Consider the following 10,066-nt stretch of genomic DNA (forward strand, 5'->3'; position numbering starts at 1 on the left):
GGGCTCTGTTAATGATATTTCACAGGAAGTGTCATTGCATCTCTTCATTCCTTTGATGTAATATTCATTTTTTGCTCAGATCCCATCAGAAAAGGACTTATCCCACTTTAAAAAAAATTCAACTACTTCTTCCTGCTCTAGAGCAGTGGGCTGGCTGACCACAGTCAGAAACCAAGCACTCATATTAGAGGAGGGGCTACTGGGCTACTAAAGGGAAAAGTCAATCTGCCCAGTTCTTGAAAGAACAGACTTCCTTAGATATCACCCACAAATGCTTGGGTCTATAGAGCCTTTGAGCATGACCTGAAATAAGTAAGCAAGCCAGATAGGGATGGCACTTACGCAGCACATGTGCCCCTAATCTCTCTCTGTCAAGCCCCTGGCAGTCACCACTCATCAATCAAGGCCCTCTGAGAAGGCCCTCAGATTTCTTCTCAATGTCTCCCTGGGAAGCCTAGAAGAAGATTTAACAAAGAGACTTCCTCAGGTTATGTAGGCTGAGTGGAAAAGGGATTTTAGTCATGAAGATCATTACTAAGAAGAGTAGTTGGGACTAGACAGCACAATGCACTGTTGATTACTCTGAATTTGATGTAAACATTTATTCCTCTAATAATATATATATGCACACATACTTTTTATTTCAGAAGGCATATTGTCTTTTTACTGTGATCCTAATGTAAAGCTCCCCTTTGGACTACTATTATATTTGCACTACAGACAATTGATGGAATCTACACTAGTAACAAATGTGTACCCTTCCACCATAGTGAGGCCAAGCCAGGAGAGTAAGAAGCTGGAAACTTCTCCTGCTTCATAACTATATATAAGCTATACCAGAGTCAAGGCCAGCTGACTCCTTAAGTGTAAAAGTATTGCCTTTCCTGAGCAGAGAACATGACCAGAGGACAGCTTACCAATGGACAGAGCTACTATTTTGCACCTGGGGACATTTGTCTTTCCTGAAGCTGTACAACATGGTAATTCTGCCTACAAGTGACAGAATCAAAGCCCAGTGGAAAAGGCTTCCCATGATCTACAACATGAGATGGCACAGAGCCCCAGAAAGAGCCACCTAAGGCCAAGATCAATCTGCCTAGCAATGAATAAAACAGAGCCCTATCTCTCATTCAGCTGTTGTTTCCCATGTGTCCAGCTCCACGGGCAGGGAAGGATAGTTCAGGAGAGGACTCGGGCCCCTGAGCATCTTCTGCAACCCCAACAGATTCTGACATTTGGTTGTAGGCAGAGAGGGGAGTTGCTGATGAACCTGCAGACAGCTCTCTATTATCACATTCCCACCCAGGGAGAACTGACAGCTAAACAGAGCCGCAATGTGGCTTCCAGGCCAGCTGCTGATATACTGCGTGGCTCATATCTAACCATCAAATGGCTTTTTCCCCATGTCTGAGGTGGCTGACTGAGTCTTCCTCTCTTAGGGGAGAGTAAAATAGTGACTCAGTCACTGTTAACCTGTGTTTAACTCGTCTGCACTCCTGACATGTGAAACCAGCCTGTTTCTATTCATTGCAGCACTGCCTCTCCCTAAGGTGGCCACACTGTGCCAGCTCATCTGCCTCCATTTAGCCCCATATTCTCCCCTCAGCTCCTCAGGGACGCCTCTCCCTTACCCTCACCACCCTTCTCTACCACAGCCCAGAACTGGACCTAAAGAAACCTCAGATGACTTTTCAAGTTTCCACTTCACTTCATTCTCCAATTTTAGACTCAGCTCATTTAGGCATTTGTCCTGAGATTGATAGGATGAATTTCAAGTCCTGGACCTCTCTCTGGGAGGAGTGTCCTAAAAGTGAACAGGTGGTTGACATGAAAGGGGACAGAGGGGTGCTTCTCCCCAGCAGCTGGGTACCAGATATTTTCTGCCATTGGGACAAGATCAAACTTCAGAGAACTGAGCATCCTTCTTAATGTCCTATTTGGCCTCTCACCAGGAAGGGCCCAAATCCAAAGATGTGATAGGTGATATTATGGCATGACATGTGCAAGGGGGCCATACTTGGAGCTAGCTCCTAGATGGAGAGCCTCGAACAGCAAAAAAATATATCTGGCCTTTAATATGTTCCTATTTGGAAGCTATTTAAAGTTCTTGAAGAGAGGAGTATATAAGCAAAATTATATCTGGGGAATGTGCAGGAATGATGTGCAGGAAAAAAAGCCTGGGGATAGAGAACCAGTTAGGGGTTCTGCAATAACATAGAAGAGAGGAGAAAAGAACCTGGCCTACAGAAAGCTCCAAGATGCATGGGAAAGCTGAAAGGCTAAATAAGCAAAGAAGCCAAGGCAACAGCCTCCTCTTAAAACCCATAGGGAATGGAACATAGATACATAAAAGTGATGTGACCTTAGGGAATAAGCATCCAAACAGCCAGCCACCTCTTCTCACAGGGAAGAACCTGAGACCAGAGGCCCAGAAGAAATGCCTCTATTAAGTGCCAGGTCAGGCCAGCCACTATACTAAGTAGTTTATGATCTCTCTAATAACCCAATGAGCCACTTCTCTGGGATCTTGAAACCTGGCAAAGAGAGATTCACAGATTTGCCCAGGGCCAGGGCTAGAAGCCAGCTTGTTCTTTACTCTACACCGTGCCACCTCTCAGAAAGACAGGGGTCTGATCCTGTAGAAACCAGCAGTGGCCTAAAAGGAACAACCTTGGTTTCAGATCAAAGGGCAAAGACAGAAGAGATGAGACAAAAGTGCAGTGCCTGCCAAGGGTAAAGAATGTCAACAGGAACCCACACGCTGAAACATAGGAGCAACCACAAGTAGCCACTGAGAAGAGCAGCAGAGCAATGACTTCCACCTGTGCTTAGTCACCAGAACCCCTGAAAACTAAGTTTAACTGCAAACTCTGTGTGTTACAACAGGAGTCACTCACCCCCAGCCAAGAGCCTTGGTTCTGGCTCATCCTCAGAGTGAAGAGAACACACCAAAAAAAGCTACTTCCCTGGAAGCAGAGGCTGGAATGAGATGCTTGTGCCTGTGATTTATTGAGGGTGGGCCCTCCAGAGGAACTTGAGGGGAGTGGGGGAAGTGGGGGAGATGGGGCAAACAACAAAACAAAGATGTGGGTTCAGTAAAAGGTGGAGCCAACTAACTGTCCCAGTTTGCACAGAACACAGGTCTTCCAGTGCTAAAATAGACAGTCCCAAGAAAACTGGGACATGTTAGACACCATACTTCAGCATGATCCCACAGGGTGCTCTGTAACAGGCAACTCTGACCACAGAGTTGTCCCTCCCCAAATAATTCATTCATTTGTAACCTTATCAGGTAGTTGGGTATGCCTCTCCTTTGCCTCCAGATAGGGTGTAAATTCCCAGATGCCTCTGGGTAAAGTGGATCCCACTGACCAAAAGAAGTACCCCTGAGAGGAGGCAGCTATGAGCTGATGACAGCCAAGGCCAACTCTGACAAATGAACAGGTGTACCTCCCAAGTAAAGGGGATCTGGGAAGAATGTATCCTCTGAAGAACAAACTCCTCTCATAGCCCTCACTCCCTGAACTTGCAAGCCATACCCTCTTTTCCCTTGAAAGGCAGAAGAGTGTCTCCAACCCTTATTGACTGAGAAGTGTGTGTCCTGGGAGATTCAGTAGGGGGAATGCTTGCAGATAAGTTGGTCCAGTCCCTGCCTCCCACAGGCACTAGTGCCATCATTCAAGGCTTTCACCAAAGTCTCTTTCTTGCAAGTATGCAAAAATCTCCAGCTTAAATGCCTGGTTCTGTTAAAAACATGGAGCACAATAACACTCCAAAGCACATTCTACATTTAACTGAGCTTTTGAGAAAAATGCCAAAATGTTCACTCATCAGTAATAGCCTATTAACTGTCATTTTTTCAGACTGCAGGGGTTCCTTAGGACTCCTTAGTTATGTATAAATTTTAATAAAGTTATTAGCATCTTTAAAAGTGAATATATGTGTGAAATGCAACATTTGCTAAGGTTCATACTAGTTTCTTTGGAAATTTTCTCAACAAGCATTTATTGAATACCTATCATGCACCAGCAGACTCAGTTCTGTGTGCTGGAGGTAGAGGATGAGTAGCACAAGGTCCCTACCCTCAGGGAGCTCCTAGTTTAGTGCAGAAGTCAGATAAGAAACAGATAAACCCCAATAAAAGTGCTAACAAATTTCTGAGTGAGAGGGAAGAGATGCACCTGGGACAGGGTGTCGGGGGTAGGGAATATTGAAGGTTTCCCAAGAGTTGATCTTTAAAGATGAAGAGTTTGGCCATGGCCAGGTAGCTCAGTTGGTTGGAGCATCATCCTGTACACTAAAAGTTTTCTGGTTCAATCCCCAGTCAGGGCACATACATGGGTTGTAGATAGATCCCCTGTCAGCATGCATTCAGGAGGCAACTAATCAATGTTTTTCTCTCACATCAGTGTTTCTCTCACTCTCTCTCTCTCTCTCTCTCTCTGTCTTTCCCCCTTTTTTTCTCTCTCTTGAATCAATAAACATATACTTAAGTGAGGATTTTGAAAAATAAAAAGTAAAGAGTTTGTCCAGTTGAAACAAACAGTGCTAGTAGTTCCCCAATATCTTCTTCACTTTTTTTCTGATTCAGGATTGAAAATAAGACATCGACAATAAAAACTGCATTTCCTAGACTCCTTTGCAGGTAGACATGCCATGTGACTAAGTTTGCTATGTAACTTCCAGGAAATGTCCTTAAGTGGAAGGGCCCTGCCTTTCTTTATCACTCCCTCCTCCCTGTTTATTGAACTACAGAAGTAATGGCTGGAGCTTATGCAGCCATCTTGAACCACTAAATGCACTTACGCACTGAAGAAGGTAAGGCAACAAGATGGAAGAAGCCTGAGTTTCTGACAGCTTTCTGAAACTGTTTGAACAGCTTTGGGCTGTGTAGCTCCAGCTTCATTTACTGAGCTATATACTTTCATCGTGTTTAAGCAACTGTTATTTTGTGTATTCAATCACTAACTGCCTAACCTAATCCTAACAGGTAAAGAAGTGAGGGTAGAGCAATTCCATTGCAGATGCACAGTCCCTGGATTATCTTGGCTCTGGCTTTGATTCACGTGGATAATTTTTCTTGCCCAGTCTAATTTCTCATTAGCCCTCCTGCTTTTTCTCTCTCTTAATCCCTGTGGTGGTTGCCAGGGTATACTGACCAGAGCCCTCCCCAGAAAGGAAGGACTCACTGCCCCAGCTGCCTGGAGTAAGGTCAGCAAATAGCCTTTGTCTTTCAGCTCTTTAGGGGCAGGCATCTCGCCTAAGGCAATGCCTCTTCCTATCGATGACTGATCGATAAGGGGATAGGGGAGCCTGGCCATCCTGATTCTACTGAGGATCCCTCAGTGGGGCCATGACCTGGCTCCAGAGCTACCCCGGCCTTGGCTGAGGCTGTTTCTGGGCTTGCATTGCAGGTCAGCTTCTCATTCTGCCTGCTCTTATTTCCTTCACCTCCCTTCCACAGGAGTCAATCTCAAGGGCCCTCCTTTGTTTTATTGTTGTGTACTTTTAACTCAGAGTCTGCTTCCCAGGTTTTCCAGACCCAACTGGTGACAACCTTCATTTCTTGGCCCATGAACTCTGTCCCAGTCATTCAGCCTCTCTTTTACCCCTTCATCTCTTAATAGCAATTTAGGGCCAGTGACACAAATATATAACACTGTGTGCAATTGACACCTAATTTAATTAGCACTTAATATAAGCTTCCTGTGATGCTAATGGAAGCCTCCCATCTGAGCTCTAAATTAGAGTCCCACTGGCCTTCTCCAAGTGTCTCACAGGAAGGCAACTTGGGTAAACTGATCCCTGAATGAAAATCAGGAAACATGGGTACCCTGCCAGCCTTTGCCTCCAGCGTGCTGTGTGACCCCAGACCAGCCACTCAACTTATTTGTGCTTTACATGCTTGAACCAGAAAGCAAAAACCACAATTTTGACTTTAGAGGACATTTTTGTCACTAAACCAGGGGTTGGCAAAGTGTGGCTTGTGGGACAAATCTAGCCTATGCTTGTTTTTATAAATAAAGTTTTATTGGAACACAGCTGTGTCCATCTGTTTCAATATTAACTGTAGCTGCTTTTGTACTGCAACAGCAGAGTTGAGTAGTTCTGACAGAGACTGTATGGTCCAAAAAACCTAAAATTTACTATCTGTTGCTTTACAGAAAATATTTGCTACTCCCTGGTTTAAACAAGTTATGGTGCTGTTGTATTTCTTGCCTCCTGAGTGAAGACTGGAATCTGTTCATTTATGCAATATTAACTGACCACCTACTAGGTGCAAGGCCCCATTGTAGGCACTACAGTAGTGAACAAACCAGGTGTAGCCCCTGCTCTCACAGAGCCTATATTATAGTGGAAGAGATAGACAGTAAACAAGTAAGCTAATATATGTCAAGGGGCAATAAGTGCTATGGAGGAAATTAAAGCAGAGCATTGAGAGAGCAGGATATAAGATGGATGGGCCTGAGATTTTAAGTCAAGTGATTGAACAGGGCTCCTCTAATGGGGTAGCATTGGAACAGAGACCTGAAGAGAGCAAGAGCAAGCCACACAGATATCTGAGGTAAAAGCATCCCAGGCAATAGGAACAGCCAGTGCAAAAAGTTCCTGAGGCAGGAACACAGCTGATTTGTTAGGGACACATAAGGAGGCCAATGTGGCTGCAGTACAAGGGGTGAGAGGGAGAGAAGGAGGAAGTCAGGCTGGACAATTACAGTGTTCAGATCCAAGAGGGCCTTGCAGGATATTGTAGGGAGTCTGGTTAAATGTGATATCACAGGAGGGCTCTCGGCAGAGGAAGGACAGATATTAACTATATGGGGAACAGATTAAACAGATTAAGAAGATCTTGGAGCATCAGGGAGGCCAGTAACAATCCAGACAAGAGATGACAGCAGCTCAGATCAGGAAGGTAGAAGTGGAGATGGGGAAAAAAGGTTGAATTTTGAATGTTTTGAATATAGAGCCAATAGGCAAGATACTTGTTCCAAGAATGAGGCTTGGGGTAGAATTATCCACTATTGCCCTTTCCCCTGCTTTTCCTCAAATAGGAATATTCTACCCTAAAGCCATTTCCTGGATGCCTGGCATGGTAGAAATTTAATGACCCTGGAAGCTCACCCTGTCAGAAATTATCTATGTAAGCATCACTGCTGAGGGGGAAGGGTCTGTCCTCACCAAAAGGGATTTTAGTGATTAGTGAAGGTGGCAGACATTCTCCCTGTTGTCCCCTCCCTGTTTGCTCACAGAAAAGTTCCTGTGGGGTCCAGAGCTTGTTTGGGCCAAACAGGAAGGCAGAGATCCTTAAATTTAAGTCACAGAGTGATAGTAATCAAAATATCATTCATTTTGAGACCCACCTCCAAGGATCTATAGGTAGAGTAGAACTGATCACACAATGTCACTCACACACAGGCAGAGAGGTAGATATCACAAAGGAAGCAGCATGCCATTGTGGGTTTTTCCCCTCCAGGATAATCCCTGATGAACACCCAGGGTGATGCACCCCAAGGGAGAGTAAGCATTGCTTGGGATTTGATCCTTTTTTCAGTCAGGTCTTCAATATGAGTGGTGGCATGGGAGGGGTGGGGCATGGGAGGGGTGGCTCCCAAATTCCAGAGAATCACCCCCATGGGCTGAGCAGCATCTGATGCAAAATGCAGAGTGGCAGGGCCACAGAGTCCGATGAGAAAGAGATTTATGCCTCTTATTCTCCATCTGCAAAGCAAAACAAAAATAGCTGAAACACTGGTTTTCTGCTTTATCGGCTCTGTGAATAAGCATATAAATTTCGATGACATTTCTGGAGGCTTGCTGAAGGGGAAAAGAGCCATCCCCCAGGATGTGGCCAGCAGCAGCCGCAGCATACAGTTTGCTGCGAGCAGAGGCAGAGCACGTTGTATGTCTGTGAGCCCTGAAAAAGGTGACTTTGCAGATAATTTCAAACTCAAGGCAGAGTCTTCACCTCTTTTAAATTTTTCTCTTCGTTTTTATTAGAAAAAAAAGTCTTGCCTAAACCAAGGCAGCTGTCATGGCAAATCACTCCTCAGCAGGGAAGCAGGATTGAGCTGGGATGAGGGGAAGCACAAGAAGGCTTGTCTGAACCCAGGCTCCTCCGGTCTCCAGGCCACCTCGAGATACCATGCTTGGCCTCTGGAATAGAGAGAGCATCCCAGTCACAAGCTCACATAGGAGAAAAGGGGAGACAGTCCACAGGCCATATGGAAAACTGAAGAACAGAGTCTAGCTTTTTGTCTCACTCTGTGATTCCTTCCTCCAGTGAGGACTGGGGCAGGAAGTTCAATGATAATTGTTTCTAGCCCCAGTAGGCAGGAACCAGCACTGACATCATGTCAACATCAGCCTGGCAGGGAGACAAGTCCTATCCCTTCTGCCAAGAGGCAGAAAGCCACAGCACATGTGCAGTTTCATGACAATAGGGAAGACCAATGAACTATTCAGCTCAATCCATACTTCACTTCTACATTGGATTGATTCTTATGGCTCAAGTCAAACAAGGGCCTTATCCTTTTTTAGGTTATAATTATGCCTTTTCCTGATGTACATTAATATATTGGTTTCTTATCATTCATTTATACTTTAATATAAATAAATATATTACAAACTATCCTGAATGGAAGTGGGGGAGGGAGGTAGGGAGGGCTCAGAGGGTAGAGAGGGGTGGGGGGAAATGGCAGAAAACTGTACTTAAACAACAATAAACATTTTTTTTAGTTGTATGGGGAGGAGGGAGAAAAAGAACATGAGGGTGTTAAACAGGGGAGAGGGAGTAATGGCACAGATAGGCAGAGAGGGTCAAGGAAAGAATAAAGAAGGAAAAGGTATCCCACAGATAAACTAGTTTTCTTCGGTTTCACCCAGGGTCCCACCCTACTTCAAGGAACCAGGCTGCTGAGGGGAGAAATGGCTGAAGATACTCATTAAAAGAAATAGTGTGAACAGAAGCACTGCATCAAGTACTGCTGCTCCCTCTGCCTAGAATGTTCTGCCAGACATCAGCATGGCTCACTCTCTCAACCCCTTCAGCTGAGCTCAAACATCATTTTCTTAGGAAAGTCTCATTGAACCTGTCCATGTAAATACACTAATACACTACCCTACATAGCTCCTCTATGTTATCCATTTCCCTTCTTGGCTTTATTTTTTCCATAGCATTTATCACCTTCTAACATACTATAAATTGAGCTTATTTATTTTGTTTATGATCTGTAGTCTCTTCTCTACCAATAACTAAGCTCCACAAAGGCAGGGATTTTTTGACTACTTTGTTCACAGTTGTTTTCATGACACTTAAAACAGTGTCCCACTCATAGTAGGCATTTGATAAATATTTAGTAAATAAGTGAATGATCCAAGTGCAGTAAGAACATGAAGAGAAATAATAATTCACATTCTACAGTGCTTTATCCATAACTGACTGCTTTTTACCAATGTTCTCTCTTTTAATCCTTACAACACCTCTGGGAGATGACATTATTGCTTCACTTCCCAGAGAAGGAGGCTTAAAGAGAATAAATAAATTGCCGGAAGTCACAGAGAAGTGGGAGAAAAATTCAAACTCAGACCTATCTGACTCCAAATCCCACATCCTTTCCAATACACATACATACTACACACTATGCTAAGAAGTTGCCAAGAACATGAGAGCTAACATTGTGAGCTGAGCAGAGCTAATTATAAATCCTTTAATATGTGTTTAATGCTCAATATTATAAGGGGTGTATGTATGCATAAAATTAGAATTCAGGGGGCTTGTTCTTATTGAGTATGATATTTGCCAAAACCATTATCCTCATGTTATACAGTGGTAAAATACAGAGGCATTCAATCACTCCACAAACATTCCTTCAACAAGCATTTGATCACTTATTGTAAAACATACTGACCTTCCCTTATCCCCTCTGAAGTCACCTGCAGCTTGGTAGATAGCTCCAAACGGGGCAAGGGCTTTCTATCTCAGGCATTCATCTCTGCCTTCAGGCTTTCTCTGGTGGCCAAAGTGTGCTCAGTCCTCACTGCAGGCAGCCTGGAGGTACTGGGAGGT

Source organism: Sturnira hondurensis, unplaced genomic scaffold (genome assembly GCF_014824575.4).
Source record: "Sturnira hondurensis isolate 20B ecotype Veracruz unplaced genomic scaffold, ASM1482457v3 Scaffold0008106, whole genome shotgun sequence".
Lineage (NCBI taxonomy): Eukaryota > Metazoa > Chordata > Mammalia > Chiroptera > Phyllostomidae > Sturnira > Sturnira hondurensis.